This window comes from Rhinoraja longicauda, chromosome 4 (assembly GCF_053455715.1).
Source record: "Rhinoraja longicauda isolate Sanriku21f chromosome 4, sRhiLon1.1, whole genome shotgun sequence".
Taxonomy (NCBI): domain Eukaryota; kingdom Metazoa; phylum Chordata; class Chondrichthyes; order Rajiformes; family Arhynchobatidae; genus Rhinoraja; species Rhinoraja longicauda.
This window is the reverse complement of record NC_135956.1, coordinates 54,463,067-54,483,952: the sequence shown is the minus strand read 5'-3', so window position 1 is coordinate 54,483,952 and position 20,886 is coordinate 54,463,067.

The window sequence follows — 20,886 nt, the reverse complement described above, 5'->3', positions numbered from 1 at the left end:
GCATTCATGTAGCACCCTTCTCGACCCAACCAGCTGTTCAAGAGGTGAGGAAATTTCCACCTGCGCAGATACTGCTTTAATGAATAATATACAGTTGATGTCTGTGTCAATGTAATTCTGAGTTAGTCAACGTAGGATATTATAATTGGGCTTAATCTTACTGCACATCACCTCTGGTTCCATACACCATCTTACAACTTAGAAAAGGAATAGAAATCAGACAGGATTCCCATTCTAGATAATTAACCACTGTCGAAACAGATAGACACAAAATGCTGGAGTAACTCAGCAAGCAGCATCTCTGGAGAAGAAGGATGGTTTGGAACCCTTTTTCAAACTGAAAGTAAGGGGTGGGTTTGGGGGTGGGGGGTGGGGGGGAGGGTCAAGTCAAGTCAAGTCAAATTTATTTATCACATACACATACTCGATGTGCAGTGAAATGAAAGTGGCAATGCCTGCGGGTTGTGCACAAAAATAATTACAGTTACAGCATATAAATAAAGTTAATAAGTTACTAAACATAGCACAAAAAGTGTCGACAAAAATTTAGTCTCTGGGGTTATCAAAGTTGACAGTCCTGATGGCCTGTGGGAAGAAGCTCCGTCTCATCCTCTCCGTTTTCACAGCGTGACAGCGGAGGCGTTTGCCTGACCGTAGCATCTGGAACAGTCCGTTACTGGGGTGGCAGGGGTCCCTCATGATCTTGCTTGCTCTGGATCTGCACCTCCTGATGTATAGGTCCTGCAGGGGGACGAGTGTAGTTCCCATGGTGCGTTCTGCCGAACGCACTACTCTCTGCAGGGCCATCCTGTCCTGGGCAGAGCTGTTCCCAAACCAGACTGTAATGTTGCCGGACAGGATGCTCTCTACAGCCCCAGAGTAGAAGCAATGAAGGATCCTCAGCGACACTCTGAATTTCCTCAGTTGTCTAAGGTGGTAAAGGCACTGCTTAGCCTTACCCACCAGTGCGGCAATGTGCGTTGCCCACGTCAGATCCTCCGTTGCCCACGTCAGATCCTCCTGCCTGGAAATGACATTGGGCAGGACCAGCATCAGATCAGATCTGCCGACTATCTTTCCCCTCTTCACGCCCAAGGTTAACTCTTGTATATCTGGGTTTCAGGGTTCGGCCCGTTAGGCAATATGACTGAAAGAATTGGAAGGCAAGATGGAAGTGGTTAGGGTTGTCATCCAAGCCAGAGCTCCTGTTGGCAGCAACTCTGTAAAAGCAAATTGATGTAGTCACATCTCTGCCAAAAGTCAAAGGAAGAACCCCAATGCTGGTGAGGTAATTGGTTATAAATTCCTGTACAAGCAATCACTGTGCTCTGTGCCAGTACATAATGTTCTTTCAGCATGTCCGCTTTTTTTCACCCTGTCTTCTTATGGGCATGGGAAACTCTGCATGTAAATCCGACCCAACGAAAACAATGTGCAAGTCGGCAAGGACCACCCAATGACATGAAACCCATGCAAAAGGAATGCATGGCTGGAAAAATACTGAAGTGCTCAGCAGGTCAGACAGCATCTGTGCAGAGAGTGTCAATGGGTATTAGTTTTGATATTGGTATATTATTATAGACAATAGACAATAGACAATAGGTGCAGGAGTAGGCCATTCAGCCCTTCGAGCCAGCACCGCCATTCAATGCAATCATGGCTGATCACTCTCAATCAGTACCCCGTTCCTGCCTTCTCCCCATACCTCCTCACTCCGCTATCCTTAAGAGCTCTATCCAGCTCTCTCTTGAAAGCATCCAACGAACTGGCCTCCACTGCCTTCTGAGGCAGAGAATTCCACACCTTCACCACTTCACTACCTGGGGCCTGATTCACAAACTCCTGTTGAACATTGGACAAACTGTGTCAATGACCATTGTCTGACGAAGGGTCTCGCCCCGAAACGTTATCCATTCCTTCTCTCCAGAGATGCTGCCTGTCCCGCTGAGTTACTCCAGCTTTTTGTGTCTACCTTCGATTTAAACCAGCATCTGCAGTTCCTTCGGGCAAACTGAAGGCACCAACACAAGGCTCAGGCTGAGATCAAGTGCAATCTATACCAATGTTCAAATGAAATTTCAGTGACCTAAGTGTTATGTTCTCACCAGATCAAGAAAGGAAAAAAGCCTGTTCAGATTCCAACATATAATTGATGCACAGTACAACAAAACTGGTGGGTTGGTGCCTGTAGGATTGGTTCAGCTTAAGCAATGAATCTCCTGTTTTGTGTTTGTCCCCTCACAATCGAGAGGGATAATCATACTCATATGAAGTACAAATGTTTCACTGAGGTAGAGAGGAAGATGCAAATTCCCAGGTGTACTGAGCCCCGGCTGTGTTTAAAATCGGAGAACAGGGTAAATTGAAGTGGAGAAAATTCTACATATTTTATATGTAAATGATTATTTGTATGCAGGTCATCTTATCGTTATCGGATTGGTGTTTTGGGAGCTTTGCTGTGATCCAATTAGTTGTTCAGCTTCTTATGTTACAACAGAAATGACAATTCAGAGATCCCTCATTTGCTATAATTTATGAAGTCCTGAAGACATGAAAGATAATGCATAAAAGCAAGAGGTTGCTTTAGTTGGGTTGCTAGGGCCGCCATGAGCTTGACTTCCTAAGTTGGTGCCAGATTTGTAAACTTACATAGAACTTGGTTTATGAGATTGCCTTGGACACCAAGTAGACAGATTTGACATGCAGATATTGGAAAAGCCCTTAGGGACAGGAATTATCTCTTTTGCTTGAAATAAATAGTTCTTTGGCAGTAATCGCCCAAAAGCATCATATGGGACATAGTTCCCACATTGGGATGGATCCCAGTATCTTGAACTCTCTCTTAGCTCATCTAATTACGACAGTGACTGATAGAATCAGGAACAGGAAACGCTGGAAACACTGAGTAGCTCAGTGAGCGTGTATGGGAACAATTGAAAAATTGGCCACAGGAGGCAAGCCAATGATGGTGTAGATGAGAAATAAGTGAATCAAACCACAATTGTTTGATCGTATTTTCCTTTTGGGAAACAAAGCTGACCATTGACTAATCTCAAGTCTCGCCTCACCAAGTTAAAGAAACCCACATGTGAATATTTGACTCCAGTTTATCAGCAAGGATGAATATGTTACAGTCCTGGTGCTCCACTGCTATAAAAGGGGAAAAAAGACAACTTGTGTCAATGACCATTGTCTGACGAAGGGTCTCGCCCCGAAACGTTATCCATTCCTTCTCTCCAGAGATGCTGCCTGTCCCGCTGAGTTACTCCAGCTTTTTGTGTCTACCTTCGATTTAAACCAGCATCTGCAGTTCCTTCCTACCCACTGAAGAATGATACTGTGTCAGCTTCAAGCAGTGATAATTGTCACTGTACCTGAGATAATCTCTACATTAGAACCAAAATGGCAACCATAGCTTACAGCAATATATACGAGGGAAAATGCTACGTCTTCAATGGACACCAGGGCCTGGTACTTGCAGATTTGTATTTATTAGCTGCAGGAAATTTAATCTCCTCGTGGGCCTGCAGGGGTTCAATAGGATACCTCCAGCACCTCTGCAATCCATTAGCATCTGTTGAAATGGAAAATAAGTCTCACATTTACATCTTACCTTCCCTGAACTCAGCAGATCCCAAAGCCGTTAACTCACAATGAAGTAATGTTGAGGAGAGATCATGGCTGAACCTGGGAAAGTAGCAACTAACTGACCACAACAATGCCTATGTGGGTGACTTCGAAAATGAGATCAACTTTTCCAAGGATTGCGAGATAAATTCTCCCATTAGAATATACAACATAGAACAGCACGGCATAGTTACAGCCCTTCGGCCCACAATGTCTGTTCCAGAATATGATACCAAGATAAACTAATTTAATCTGCCACACATGGTCCATATCCCTCCATTTTATGCATATTCATGTATTTATCTAAAAGCCTTTTAAACACCACTAATGTATCTGCCTCCAACCTCATCCCAGGCAGCTCACTCTAATGTGCACAAATTGGCTGCATTACATTGTAAGATTCATCATGCATTGAAAGTACATCATGAGTTGTACTGCACTTTGCGATATCCGGAGGCAGTGACAACCACCGTATTAATGCATGTCTTTCTTTTGAATCACTATTGTGGAGTTTGAAGCTACAATTGTCTGACTCCACATGTATAGTTACTCATTGAACCACACTGGACAAACTAGGTGAAAGTTCTGTGAAGTGCAATGGAAGAGATGATTTTAAAATGCTGTGTGGGAAACCTGATACTCGACTAGCAATGACTCAATTGAAGAAAGTTAACACATCAACTTTCTGTGAGGCCAAATTGCAATGCCAGTGAATTTAAGCTGATTTTGAAAGTTCCTTTATCAGTACATTCAGGGAATTACAGTAACATGAATCACTAGTAGATCAGCAGTTTACAGTAATTTACAACGGTTCATTGTTCTCAGTTGTACAACTTGGCTCATGGTACCAGTACGATCCTTGTTCAGTAAACAGAACAGAAGAGATGTACATAGTGAACTGTCATCTGTGCAATTTCCAGTCATATTCCAGTCTCAGTAATTTAAACGTTCAATTCTTCGATTAAATCCTTGATTCTTTAAGAATATATTTAGAATTGGTCTCACTGTATATATGATAATTTTTTAAATATTCCTTTTAATTTAATTCTGGAATCCAAGTTTTCCTACGTATTAGTTAATTGCATGTATTAATAGTGCACTTAGGTTTCAATTTCCTCTGAAAGGAATCTCAGTGGAATTAGCAATCACTGGACCGAGAAATGTCTCGACAGAGGAAACCTTGAACAGAGCAACCTTAAATTAGAGAGCAGCATCTGGGTAGTTTGTAACCCTTGGAATATTGAAATTCTGGACAGAAGAGAGACAATATTAAGACAGGCTTCAACTCCTAGTCATTGTGTCTTCAGCGCACTGAGTTGCTCCAGGCGCCAGCAATTGTCCAGCAAGGAGTTCACCACTTCATATGTGTAGGAAGGAACTGCAGATGCTAGTTTACACCAAAGATAGACACAAAATGCCAAAGTAACTCAGCAAGACAGGGAACATCGCTGGAGAGAAGGAATGGGTGACGCTTCGGGTCTGAAGAAGGCTCTTGACTTCATATCCTATTTCTACAAAGGGCTACATCGGTCATGGGCAATGCATTCGGACATCAGCTACTGAGAAACAGATCAAGCTGTATCAAAGGGCAGCACGGTGGCGCAGCGGTAGAGTTGCTGCCTTACAGCGAATGCAGCGCCGGAGACTCAGGTTCGATCCTAACTACGGGCGCCATCTGTATGGAGTTTGTACGTTCTCCCCGTGACCGGCATGGGTTTTCTCCGAGATATTCGGTTTCCTCCCACACTCCAAAGACGTACAGGTGTGGAGGTTAATTGGCTGGGTAAATTTTTTTTTTTAAACTGTCCCTAGTGTGTGTGTAGGATAGTGTTAATGTGCGGGGATCACTGGGCGGCACGGACACGGTGGGCCGAAAGGGCCTGTTTCCGCACTGTATCTCTAAATCTAAAAATCTAAATCAAAGGCACTAGTGACTGCATTCACATGGCATTTCACACATATATCAAAGCACCTTTTTGTTTGTTTTAATCAATGGAATAATCAGTGACCTCTCAGGAATCTGAAGATACAAAGGTGCCAGGCAAATGTTACACAAGGAAATTCATGATTCATTTACCAACTTCATGAAGTATTATCAGACAAGGTTTAACTGTGCCAAAGTTGCAATCATTAGGACACGTGAGTAAAGCTTTATCCAGGAATTAAGGAAGCTGTGGAGAGTCAGTATAAACAAAGAACTGCAGATGCTGGCTTACAAAAAAAAGACAAAGTGCTGGAGTAATTCAGTTGGTCAGGCAACATCCATGGAGAACAAGGTAATGCTTTAGGTAGGGATTTCTTTAGATTTTTTATGGTGGGTGGGTGGGGAGGGAAGAAGGCTGGAAGAGAGGAGGGGCATGACAAAGCATGCAGGTAATATGTGAACACAGGTGAGGGGGGTTTCTGATAGGCAGATGATTGCAAGGCCAGAGATGAAAAACAGAAGGTGTGAACAAAAGAATTGAAACATTGTGAATTGCAAACCCAGAGGAAGGTATATAGGTGGAGAGGGAGGGGAAGGGGAGAAATAGGTGCAGGTCCAGGTGGAGCACAGGGGAGGAGTTTAGTTTAGTTTAGTTTACTTTAGTTTTGTTTAGTTTAGTTTAGTTTAGTTTAGAGATATAGCAACCCTTTGGCCCACCTAGTCCGTACTGACCAGCGATCCCCGCACATGCACACTATTCCTATACACCAGGGACAATTTACATTTCTACCAAGTCAATGTACCTACAAACCTGTACTTCTTTGGAGTATGGGAGGAAACCGAAGATCTCAGAGCAAACTCACCGGATCACGGGGAGAATGTACAAACTTTGTGTAGATAGCACCCGTAGTCAGGATCAAACCTGGGTCTCTGATGCTGCAAGCACAATAAGACAGCAACTTGGTTGAAGAAAGGGGGTGTGGGGGAAAAAGGGGAGGATGAGGAGAGTGGTTATTAGAGGTTGTCTAAAATTGGAGAATTCAATGTTCACCCATAGGGTTGAAAACTACTCAAATGGAATATGAGGTGATGCTCCTCCAGTTTGCATGGGGCCTCATTCTGGTAATGGAGGAGGTCAGGACAGAAGATTAAAATGGTTAAAATGGTTAGTGGTGAACAGAGAGGGGACGATTTCCTTCCCTGATCACTAGAACAAAATGATCTCTTGCAGTTGTCTAGCATTGTAATTTATTTTCAAGATTAAATTCCTTTGAAGTCGATCGAACTAAACAGCAGAATCTGAACACAATGCACAACTGTTAACACTTCATACATTTAGGGACTAAAGTGAACTTTCTTGGCTTTGGTGTATATCAGATATCCTTCACACTTCAAGGAGAGACAAAAGACTGAAGTTTTATCCAGAGAGATTCAGGTCACATTTTACAAGCAATGTTCCCGGGATACACAGGAAGTCCAAGAAACGTTTCTTCCACAGTAAAACAGTTCTTAATATAGTATTTAAGAGACTGGGCTGACCCTGTTATACATAATATACGACTCAGAGGGTGCAGTAGGAAGGGTTGCTCAGAGATTGACACCAACTTGCAAATGGTTCTTGTTGAATTGAATTGAATTGAATACTTTATTGTCACATGTGGCAAGTCACAGTGAAATTCTTTGCTTGCATTCCCAAAGTAAAAGACACTATATGATCCATTTTTGGTTGATTAGTGACCAACGGAAATTGATCGGCCTACTTCCAGGTGTGATCCCCCTTACCACAGCCAGCAATATCCTGGATCCAGTATATATCCAGTTTATGTCATCAGGTGAATAACAGCTACATCCATGCTTACTGACCAAAAATGGCCCTTAAAGGTACAACCTATCAACTGAATTTTCCATGCAGTATAACTGGCACAACACAGTGGTGCAGCTGGCAGAGCTGCTGCCTCACAGTGCTGGATATCTGGGTTCGAACCTACTGCCTATGTGACGTTTGCACATTCTCCCTGTGACCTTGGTTTTCCTCTGGGTTCTCCAGATTTATCCCACATCCCAAAGCCATGCAGGATTAGAGGTTCATTGGCGTCTGTAAAATTGCCCTAATGTAGGGAGTGGATGCAAAAGAGGGATGACATAGAACAAATGTAATGGTCGACGTGGACTCAGTGGGCCGAAGGGATTGTTTCCATGATGTATCTCTAAACTAAAACTAAACTAATTGATCAAATCCTGCAACTAGAGATATAGAATAAAATAGAATAGAATAGAATAGAATAGAATAGAATAGAATAGAATAGAATAGAATAGAATAACCTTTATTGTCATCCAAAAACATGTTTTTGGACGTGTAAATTGCCAGTTCCCATTAACTCATCGATGTTTTGCCCGCAGCCTTGACCACACTCATTTTTCTGTGTTCTACTTTTGTCCACAAGCATTACCGACAAGGATTGTAACATCCCTACATAATGCACCTCAGTGCATGAGGCTGTGATCACTTGCTCTGGGATTAGCTTGTAATTCACATTAGCTTCAGGTCACTTGTGGCACAGAGTCCATTGAGACAAACCATTGTCCAATTACCAAGGAGTTTTTATATGCCACCATCTCCAGTTTTCTTCATCTCTGTGGCAGCCTTGTATAGAATATAGAACAGAGAACAGTACTGCACAGGAACAGGCTCTTCAGCCCACAATGCCTGTGCCGAACATGATACCAGGTTCTACTAATCAACTTTGTTTGCACATGATCCATATTCCTCCGTTCCCTAAATGATCCATGAGACTCTTCAAAAGTCTCTAAAATGCCACTATAATGTCTGCCTCCACCACCACCATCCCTGCAGCACGTTCCAGGCATCCACCACTCTCCCTAAAAACTCGCCCTAGATATCACCTTTAAATTTTGTCCCATTCATCTTGACGTTACGCCCTTCAGTCGTTTCCACCCTGGGAAAAAAGGTCTGATTGTTCAGCCTAGCCATGCCTCTGATAATTTTATATACTTCCATCAGGTCACCCTCCCTTCACCCTCCGATGATACTTAATAAAAAATCTGAAGGGTCTCGACCCGAAACATCACCCATTCCTTCTCTCCTGAGATGCTGCCTGACCTGCTGAGTTACTCCAGCATTTTGTGAAATAAATACCTTCGATTTGTACCAGCATCTGCAGTTATTTTCTTACACTAATAAAAAATCCACATTTTTCTGGCCTCTCTTCATAGCTATTACCCTCTAGTCCAGGCAGCATGCTGATAAATCTCTGCACCCTCTGCAAAGCCTCCATAACCTTCTTATAAGGCCAAAGGTCGGCCGTGGCTCAATGACACCACCAAAGCCCTAAGAAGGGAGTGCAGAAAATCAGAAAGGAGGTGGAAATGTGACAAGCTGCAAATTTCCCTCGAAATTCTGAGAAACAATCTTCTCAAATACCAGGAAGCAGTAAAGTCTGCTAGAGCACAATACTTCTCCGACCTTATTTCCAAAAACTCTCATAACTCCAAGGTCCTATTTAGAACAATTACCTCTGTCATATGTCCCGCCCCCAGTACCAGCTTAGTTGGGTCCCCTGCTAAGTGCGAAGAATTCGCTAAATTTTTCACCAACAAAGTTGAGAACATTAGAATGAACATTTCCCCTCCCACCCGTGACCTAGCTGTCTCACTAGTCTGTTCATCTAAATTGGACTGCTTCCAACCCGTCACTCTATCCTCCCTTGCAAAGCTTGTCTCCGCTATGAAACCTGCAACCTGCCCTCTTGATCCTGCCCCCACTGCCCTTCTGAAGGATGTCATTGCAATAGCCGGTCCCAGCATCCTCTCTATTATCAACAGTTCTCTGGCCACTGGCACTGTTCCAACCAGTTTCAAGCACGCGGTGGTCCAGCCCCTACTGAAAAAACCTAACCTAGACCCCACCTTGCCTAGCAACTACAGACCCATTTCCAAACTGTCATTCCTGTCAAAAGTCCTTGAAAAGGCAATTCTAAACCAATTAGTGCCCTACCTGCATCAATACACCATCCTGGAAAGTTTCCAGTCAGGTTTCAGAGCCCACCACAGCACAGAGTCTGCCTTGTTGAAGGTACACAACGACCTGCTTCTCGCCATCGACACCGGCGACTGTGCAATCCTGCTCCTTCTCGACCTCAGCGCAGCGTTCGATACAGTGGACCACACCATCCTTATTGACCGTCTCCGGTACGCGGTTGACATTGATGGCACTGCCTTGAGCTGGTTCGCTTCGTACCTCAAAGATAGGAGTTTCGCCATCAACATAGGCAGTTATTCCTCTGCTCCAGCTAGCCTCTCCTGCGGAGTTCCACAAGGCTCCATCCTAGGCCCCATTCTCTTCTCTCTATACATGCTCCCCCTTGGCCAAATCATTCAAAGGCATGGCATTTCTTTCCACTGCTATGCCGATGACACTCAGCTTTACCTCCCCCTGAAACCCAACAACCAGTCAAATTTAAACAGACTTTTACACTGCCTTGAGGACATAAAATGTTGGATGGCACAGAACTTCCTCCAATTAAATGAGAGCAAGTCTGAGGTCATCCTATTCGGCCCCCCCGACTCCATCAAATCGATAACAGGCAGTCTTGGAAGTCTATCCTGCCTAGTCAAACCGCATGTCAAAAACCTCGGCATGATATTTGACTCTGCATTAAAATTTGATAAGCAAGTCAACGCTGTGGTAAAAGCCAGCTTCTTCCAACTTCAAACCATAGCTAAAATCAAACCTTTCCTCCAATTCGACGACACAGAAAAAATCATTCACGCTTTCATTTCCTCCCGCCTAGACTACTGGAACTCCCTATACACTGGGATCAGCCAATCTTCCCTGTCCCGCCTGCAACTGGTCCAAAACGCCGCAGCGAGACTCCTGACGGGTACCCGTAAAAGGGACCACATCACCCCGATTCTGGCCTCTCTCCACTGGCTCCCTGTACGGTACAGAATCAACTTCAAACTCTTCCTATTCACGTATAAAGCCCTAAATGGACATTCCCCCTCCTACATCAAAAATCTTCTAACCCCCCTCTCTAACTCCAGGTCCCTCAGGTCGGCCGACTTGGGGCTACTCACTATCCCGCGATCTAGGCTTAAGCTCAGGGGTGACCGCGCTTTTGCGGTTGCAGCTCCTAGACTGTGGAACAGCATCCCTCTCCCCATCAGAACTGCCCCCTCCATCGACTCCTTTAAGTCCAGGCTCAAAACCTATTTCTACTCCCTAGCGTTTGAGGCTCATTGAGGAGGCGCTGTGAACTGTTTGCGTGCTACTGTATGTTTCATTTTTTTTTTTTTTTTCCTTAGTACCTAATCAGATGTACAGCACTTTGGTCAACGTGGGTTGTTTTTAAATGTGCTATACAAATAAAATTGACTTGACTTGACTTGACTATAAAGGAGCGACCAGAACTGCACATAGTACTCCAAATGCGACCAAATGAAAGTCCTATAAAGCTGCATCATAACTTTTATATTCAATGCCCCGACCTACGAAAGCAAGCATACCATACATCTTCTTCACTACTTTATCTACTTGTGTTGCAACTTCCAGGGAGCTATGGACTTAGACGCTAAGATTCCTCTATACATTAATGCTGTTAAGGGTCTAGCCATTAATGGTATATTTCTCCCTTACATTTGATCTCCTAAACTACAGCACCTCTCACTTGCTCAAATTAAACTTTATCTGCCTGTTCTCCGCTCATTTCTGTATCTAATCTATAATCTCCCCAATACCATGACAGCAGTCTGCACTGTCCGCAATTCCACTATTTTGGTGTCACTTGCAAACTTGCAAACCGAGCTAACTACTTTATGTCCAAGTCATTTATATATACAAATATACTGAAGAAGGGTCTCAACCCAAAAAATGTCACTGATTTATTTTCTCCAGAGATGCTGCCTGGCCCACTAAGTTACTCCAGCATTTTGTATCTATTATATTTATGTGTGTGCGTGTGTGTGTGTGTGTGTGTGTGTGTGTGTATATATTTAAGTGTATATATATATTTAAGTATATATATATATATAGTTAAGTGTATATATATACCCATGTACACACACGCACATATATAAAGGATATAAAGTGCCGATCAATGAGGCATTGACAGTGTCCGGGATCCCTACAAAAAGCTGGTATTGGGGAGTTCACAGAGAAAGTCATATTACACGATTCAAGCTGAAAACCACCCCAGTAATCTTTTAACTGGGGTTTTCACAAATGTTCCTGTTTTTCTGTATGTCCATGAAATGGTCACCAGTGCCAAATAGGCTTAAAAAAAAGAGGAAGAATTCAAATTGCAAGTCTCCTGGGAGAGCTGTTACGCTTGCTCTGCAAGGCAGAACTTCAAAGGGATGGGCCTCAGGAAGAGGATGAAAACCAAAATTACTTCCCCACCCCCTCCCTCTCGCACAAACCAACCATGCCAGTAGACCACTCACTAATGGCTTCTTTGCCTTGAGTCTTGGACACATGCCTTTCCACAAATAGCAGTTTGTATGCGTATTAAACTAAAGTTCCTTTGCGTTTGGCCCAGATATTTTACAAAAGGAAAATTGTCTTTCTTTTTTGCATATTTTATGTTTAAGATACAAAATTAACATCTTTGCAATGATTGGAACCTCCATTTAATAACGAGAACATGTCAATGTGCAATGGATTCCAAACTCTCCAGGGCGATCATGTGTGTGTGTGTACAACTTTTTAATAATGAGAGCATGTCAATGTGCGATAGATGCAAACTCTCTGGACCACTCCAGAGGCTCGGGATTATTATCTGAGGATGGGTTTATCACCCGGAGGTGTGATTAAATCTCACTGCACTAATTGAGGGGATTAAATTTGGTTAAATAAAATGATAGTTAGAATTCAAAGTAAAACTTGTAATTTTTTATTGTTTAAAACTGCATCATGCTCACCTTCATTGGAACTTAATGTTTCCGAGCTGGGCTTTATGCTCTCCCACCATAATATGACTGATGCTTGCCTCTTGGAATAGCTGAGCAAACATGGTAATTAAATGTTATTTGAAGATGGGGAATAAATCCTGGCCTTGCCAGCAATGTCTACAACCCCATGGGGGGATTACAAAGAAAGGACACACCTAAGAACTCTTCTGAGTTCTGTTTTAGTTTCTTAAAATCACAAGGGCTCTATGCAATTTGAGTCAACTTTGGCTCCCAACACGATGAAGCCCATGGCAAGCCCATACTTGGACTTGTTCTATCTAATTACAAAGAAATGTTGTCATTTTTCTCAAAACTATTTCCAATTAAATAAACAGGAAGAACAGCTTGATAATAACCATGTCCCATGTGGCCTTATATGATTAGGACATCACGTCATCATAATAACAGCAGATATTTCCTTAGTGTTAGATTAGGGGAAGACAATGGCTGCATAACGTTGCTAGGTATAAAAGATTGAAATCTGCAGTACCATGCTGCTTTCCATAGGAAAAGCTAATCAAGTATTATTATTCCATTATTTCTAAGTGTGCACTGTTTACAATGAACAATTCAGACTATTTAATGGCTTTAAACATAATCTCATTGATTTCCCTTTATTGTCCATAATATCCTTTGATGTTTCATGAATCGTGTAAATGTATTCAACACACACAAACACAAACATGTAGATACATTTTGTAATTTTGTAAATAATTGCTCCATGAGATAATTTAAAGAAATCTGACCAACATAGAAACATAGAAAATTGGTGCAGGAGTAGGTCATTTGGCTCTTTGAGCCAGCAATATGATCATGGCTGATCATCCAGAATCAATATCCTGCTTTCTCCCCATAGCCCTTGATTCCATTAGCTCTAAGAGCTAGATCTAACTCTTTCTTGAATACATCCAGTGAATTGTCCTCCCACTGCTTTCAGTGGCAGGGAATTCCATAGATTCACAACTCTCAGGGTGAAAATGTTTTTACTCATCTCAGTCCTAAATGGACTACCCCTTATTCTTAAACTGTGACTCCTGGTTCTGGACTCTCCCAACATCGGGAACATTTTTCCTGCATCTAGACTGTCCAATCCCTTAAGAATTTAATATGTTTCTATAAGCACCCCTCTCATCTTTCTAAATTCCATTGAATATAAGCCCAGTCAATCCATTCTTTCGTCATATGTCAGTCCCGCCATCTCGGGAATTAATCTGGTGAACCTACGCTGCACTCACTCAATAGCAAGAATATCCTTCCTCAAATTAGGAGACCAAAACTGTACACAATACTCCAGGTGCGGTCTCAGCAGGGCCCTGTACAACTGCAGTAGAGCCTCCTTTCTCCTATACTCAAATCCTCTCGCCATGAAGGCCAACATGCCATTTGCTTTCTTCACTGCCTGCTGCACCCGCGTGCTTACTTTCATCTTAGATGAAAAGAAAACAAAGTGCTGGAGGAACTCACTGTGTCAACCAGCATCTGCAGAGGGAATGGACAGGCAAAACATTTTGGCTCAGGTCCATTCTTCAGATTGATTAGACTGATCCAATACTTTGTCTGTCCATTCTCTCCACAGCTACTGCCTGACCTGCTGAACTCCTCCAGCATTTTGTTTTTTTGCTCAAGATTTCAGCATTTGCAGTCTCTCGTGTAGTCAACACATTTTAACCAACACATTTGTCAGTGTGACCCATTTATACCTACCATTCACCCTTTAATGAGTGTGCAATAGTTTCTCCATGAAGATGAATAGATCGGAGGAGCTGTGCTAATTTCTTCTATATTATTTAGACCTCTAGCTTTGAACAAGGTGTCCTTCGGCCCTTTAGATACTATCTCAGTATTTCTCTGTACCATCACAATGGAGGGCCTCGTCTTTGTGGCAGGTCCTATAGGTTATAAAGTTGAGCTTTATCTGTAAATCAACACCCTGCATGACGGATTGACGCATTTGGAGTTATTTCTAAGTCACCAAACATACTGGGGGCAGATGAGTGGATATTGTTGATTCTGCTGGTGATTCTGGGATTAAAAGTCCAACTGCAAAGGGAAAAAAAATAACTTGGAAGGATGTGCATTGGAGTCTCCCTGGTGGGAACTGTTGGTTAAAGTGAATAAAATTTCAATAAATATAATGGAATTAAACTCTTGCACTTGATTTATTTTAACATGAGCTATGTTATGCTGATGGAGATAATGTGAGTCATAGCAATAACACAAGTGTGCGGAAGGAAATCGTGCAGACTGAAATAAAAGTTTTTTAAAGCTCATAAGCAATCGGTTCACATACTGCTTGGAACATATTATCACATAATGTAAGCAAATGTTTCAAGAACAGAATCTGTGCTTATCGATTGTGCTGCTTCAAGTAAGAATTTCATTGTTCTGTTTCGGGGCATAAGACAATAAAACAGTCTTGACTCTCTTGACTCTTGACTTAAGCAGTCTTACACAGTAGGATCAGAACCCTCACTGAATAGATTACCCAGGGGGAACTATTTAGAGTTCAGAGGTACAGCATCAAAACAGACCCTTCGGCCCACCGAGTCCACACCAACCATTGATCACCCATGTTATACCATCTTACATACTATGCTATACCATCTTACATACTATGCTATACCATCTTACATACTATGCTATACCATCTTACATACTTGGGGTCATTTACAGAAGTCAATTACCTTACAAATCTGCACCTGTCTGGAATGTGGGTGGAAACCGGAGCATGCTGAGAAAATCCACACGGTCATAGGGAGAACGTGTGAACTCCGCAAGGAAAGCACCTGAAGTCAGGAACCTGGGTCTCTGGCGCTGTGAGCAGCAGCTCTACCACTGCAAGGTGTGTGTCCATCCTACCTATGAAGTCTCCACATTGGAGCAAATGTGACATCAAACCTCCGCAAAATGATGCTCACATAGTCATTTGATTCACTTTATGCGCCAGCCCTGCCATAGATAGCTGCACCTCATGCTGAATCTGAAAGTTACATATTCAGATCTCACTCCAATAATTCATATTGTACTGTCAAAGGTAAAGGAGAGTTTACTCCCTCTGCTTTCTTTTCAGAGAGGATCCCAGAGTAACCAGTGTTCTATAGATTCAGTGTAAGAAAATAACTGCAGATGCTGGTACAAATCAAAGGTATTTATTCACAAAATGCTGGAGTAACTCAGCAACTCAGGAGAGAAGGAATGGGTCGAGACACTTCTTCAGACTGATGTCAGGGGGGCAGGACAAAGGAAGGATATAGGTGGAGACAGGAAAATAGAGGGAGAACTGGGAAGGGGAGGGGAAGAGAGGGACAGAGGAACTATCTAAAGTGGGAGAAGTCAATGTTCATACCACTGGGCTGCAAGCTGCCCAAGCGAAATATGAGGTGCTGTTCCTCCAATTTCCGGTGGTCCTAACTATGGCACTGGAGGAGGCCCATGACAGAAAGGTCAGACTGGGAGTGGGAGGGGGAGTTGAAGTGCTCAGCCACCGGGAGATCAGGTTGGTTAAGGCGGACTGAGCTAAGGTGTTGGGCGAAACGATCGCCGAGCCTGCGTTTGGTTTCGCGATGTAGAGAAGTTGACATCTGGAGCAGCGGATGCAATAGATGAGGTTGGAGGAGGTGCAGGTGAACCTATGTCTCACCTGGAAAGACTGTTTGGGTCCTTGGATGGAGTTGAGGGGGGAGGTAAATGGACAGGTGTTGCATCTCCTGCGGTTGCAGGGGAAAGTGCCCGGGGATGGGGTGGTTTGGGTAGGAAGGGACGAGTGGACCAGGGAGTTACGGAGGGAGCGGTCTCTGCGAAATGCAGAAAGGGGAGGGGATGGGAAGATGTAGCCAGTGGTGGGGTCTGTGGAATTCTCTGCCTCAGAAGGCAGTGGAGGCCAATTCTCTGAATGCATTCAAGAGAGAGCTAGATAGAGCTCTTAAGGATAGCGGAGTCAGGGGGTATGGGGAGAAGGCAGGAACGGGGTACTGATTGAGAATGATCAGCCATGATCACATATACAAATAACAATCTGGTTATTATCACCATTTTTGGGGGAACTAATTGTGCATAAAATGGCTACAATATTTCTTGTGTTGCAATAATGACTACACTTCAACAAAAGAAGGGTCAGAACCATCACCTATTCCTTTTCTCCAGAGATGCTGCCTGACCTGTTGAATTACTCCTGCATCTTGTGTCTATCTCCAGAAAATACAATGATGGTATGAAAGCATCTTGGAACATCTTGAACATGAAACAAGAAGTCTTTCTTTCATCAACACATGTTTCTGGTCCTTCATGATGAGGGGCAGGAGATGGTCTGTTGGGGCTAAAATGTGAAATCTGTTCAATTATCAGTACATCATCAAGTCACTGTGCTTATGGTAATGGATCCATGGTTCTTTGAGATACATAAATGGGCACATGGTCTTCAATCCACCTAGTCCAAGTTGACCTCAAGCACCCAATTACAATAATTCTACATTTACTCCATTATATAATTTGCTCAAATATCCGATCAACTCCCCTCAGATTCCAGTACTCATCTGCTAACTCCGTGGCTAATTAATCTCCCAACCTGCAAGTCTTTTGGATGTGGGAGGAAACTGGAGTACCCGGTTGAAACCCACACGTTCATAGATAGGAAGAACCAAACTGCATACAGACAGCACAGGAGGTCAGGATCAAACCTGGATTGTTGGAGCTATAAGGAAATGGCTCTGCACTTCTCCACTGCCCCGAGTGGTCCTTCCCCACCCCACTGAGAGGGCCAGTTGGGAAATACACTTAAAATAAACTGATGCTGCCTGAATTTTTGCAGGACTGAAAAACATGGCAGTAAATGGAAAAGAGCTGCAAGCTGCATAAGGGTTAAATCTTTCCCTTCTCACCGTAAAACTATGTCTTCTGCTGCCGGAGGAGGGAGTTGAGGCTGGTAGCATCTCAACATTTAAGAAACATGTGGACAGGTACATGGATAGGACAGGGTTAGAGGGATCTGGAGCAAACACAGGCAGGTGGGACTAGTGTAGATGGGACATGTTGGTTGGTGTGGGCAAGTTGGGCCGAAGGGCCTGTTTCCACACTCTATGATTCCATGACTCTATGTATTTCATTGTCAATGTCTGCATTGGAGGAGGGATAACTACCAAGATATGGAAAGTGATCCATATTTTCCAGATGGCAATTGTTGACATGTATTGCTGGAGCCCATAAATGCAAGGGCCTGAACACTTTATGCACTATTTTGTAAGGTAATAGCACATAGTTCCTTCCAAACTTATTAAACAGTAAACTAGTATGCATGTATTAAAAATTAACTGATATCAAAACAGTATATTTTGGAACACAATTTTTTTAAATTAAACAATTAATTGTTGCTGAAGAATGGAGGGGTTAATAAAACTATCCAGAAAGAATGATTTAATAAAATAAAGGGAACTTTATCCACCAGAGTGTGTGAGAAGGAGCAGATGCTGGTTTAAACCGAAGATAGACACTAAAAGCTGGAGTAATTCAGCAGGACAGGCAGCATCTTTGGAGAAAAGGAATGGGTGACGTTTCGGGTCGAAACCCTTCTTCAGACTGATCCATTCCTTCTCTCCAGAGATGCTGCCTGTCCCGTTGAGTTACTCCAGCTTTTTGTGTTTATCCAACAGAGAACTTTTCTCAAGCATTTTGTCAAGAGGCGGTTTCTTAGTAATAAGATGACCTAATGCAGCAAACAATATGAACTTCCTGAAGACTACAAAGTAAAAGGCAAGGGAATACACACCCACCCACACACACACTCGCACTTACACACGCACACTCTCACACACACCATTGTGTGTATTTGCATAATGCATTGCAAGTAAATCGGTGACATTACCACACACAGTATAATTGTAGTCGCACATGACTCTTGAGTGGCTGACTAGTCAACTCTAAACATTGGGGAACTGTAATGAATCACAGATTACCACATCCGAAAGTATAATGTTTAGCTAATTAATGATGATTGACATTGTTTGTCTGACCACAACAAAGTAGAAGGCAATAAACTCAGAGGAAGCGGGAATTTTTACTGAATTACATACCAGGGTTCCCAAATCATTTTTACATGTTGAGAAATACTGCCACTCTCATTCTCATTTACTTTCTCAAGCCAGTATAATTTTTATATGATTTTGAAATGTAATTATATCCTTAAAATGGTGTCATTACTGTTCCTTGTGAGAGGAATGCGTGATGTTTCAGACTCTGAAGAAGGGTCCCGACTTGAAACGTCGCTTATCACTATCTTTTGGAGATGCTACCTGACCCATTGAGTTACTCCAGCACTTTTTGTTTTACCTAGTTCCTCTGCTGGAATTTAGAAGACTGACGGGGGATCTTATAGAAACATATAAAATTCTTAAGGGGTTGGAGAGGTTAGATGCGGGAAGATTGTTCCCGATGTTGGGAAAATCCAGAACCAGGGGTCATAGCTTAAGGATAAGGGGGGTCTTTTAGGACCGAGATGAGAAAACATTTCTTCACACAGAGAGTGGTGAGTCTGTGGAATTCTCTGCCACAGAAGGTAGTTGAGGCCAGTTCATTGGCTATATTTAAAAGGGAGTTAGATGTGGTCCTTGTGGCTAAAGGGATCAGGGGGTATGGAGAGAAGGCAGGTACGGGATACTGAGTTGGATGATCAGCCATGATCATATTGAATGCCGGTGCAGGCTCGAAGGTCCGAATGGCCTACTCCTGCACCTATTTTCTATGTTTCTATGTTTCTCTGTTGTTCCTACAGAGCAGCCAGAGTGAAGACTGGGCAGTCCCTGGTTAATACACCTGGCCAATATTAGAGAAACTGATCTAAACTGGAGATCTCACCAGCATGCTCGAAGGTAGACCTCAATGCCTTCAGATAAAGAGAAGAAAGTTAACAAATGTTTGTTACTAGCATTCCATACTCAAAATACATGCAGGAAATTTGGGTAAGAAAGGATGTAAGCTTAACAATTACACTTTTCACATAATTAGATGATGATAATGGTGCAACAGAAGATTATTCCACCCATGTTTTTGAGGTGACGTATCGCTCAGAACACCAGCATTTATTCCTCCCAACATTAACTGCTCTGGTAAACTTCTTGACCCACATATATCCTTCTGATGAAACTACTCCCCAAGCATTGTTGGGTAGGCACCACTCAGATTTATTTTTAGTTCAGAGATACAGCTTGAAAACAGACGCCCTGAGTCCACGCCGACTGCCGAACATCCTTTCATACTAGTTCTATGTTATCTCACTTTCTCATCCACTCCCTACACATTAGGGGCAATTTTACAGAGGCCATTTAATCTACAAACCTCCATGTCTTTGAGATGTGGGGGGAAGCCGAAACCGGAACCAAGACCATGCAGTCACAGTGAGAAGGTTCAAACTCCACACAGACAGTACCTGAGGTCAGGATCGAACCCTCTGAGCAGTTAATGTTGGGAGGAATAAATGCTGGTGTTCTGAGGATAAGTCATCTCAAAAACATGGGTGGGATAATCTTCTGTTGCACCATTATCATCATCTAAGTCTCTGGCACTGTGAGGCAGCAGCTCTATGAGCTGTGACACTGTTCCGCCAGTGACCATAAAGAACCGACAATATATTTCTATGTCAGGATGGTGAGTGACTGTAGGCAAGCTTCAGTCAATGAACCAGCTGTCTTTCTTTTCCTTGGTGATTGAAGTCATGGGTTTGCGTAGGAAGAACTGCAGATGCTGGTTTAAACCATGGGTTTGGTAGAGATCAAGCAGTTTAAATTGCCAGGGTGAGTAACTGCAGTGCATTTTGTGGACAGCACATGCCACAGCCACTGTGCTGTAAATGTTTCCCCATTAAAGATCCATCCAGTGAATCTTACTGATGAATCAGACCTCACTGGTCTTCAGGCAATGCATTCCAGATCAAGCAGCTCGTTGTGCAAGATTTGAATTCAGTTAGTAATCTGGAATTTGAGAAGGAAAATGAAACAGCTGGTCTTAGTAATGCTGACCACAAAATGATCTGATTATCCGAGCGATTAGGAAAGCAAATGATATGTTAGCCTTTATGAGAGTGTTGATTGCAGGAGAAAGGATGTTTTATTATAATTTGTAGAAGGCCTTGGTGAGACTGCACCTGGAGTATTGTGCACACATTTGATCTCCTTGTCTAAGGAACAAGAGACTTGCAACAGAGGGAGGGCAGCAAATAATTATTGGATGAGTTCCAGGGATGGCTGGTTTGCCATATGAGGAGAGAATGAGTGGACTGAGACAAGTCTGAAGAAGGGTCCCGACCCAAAATGTCTTCTGTCCACTTCCTCCTTAGATGCTCCTTAATTTGGCCTCTTAGAAACATAGAAACATAGAAA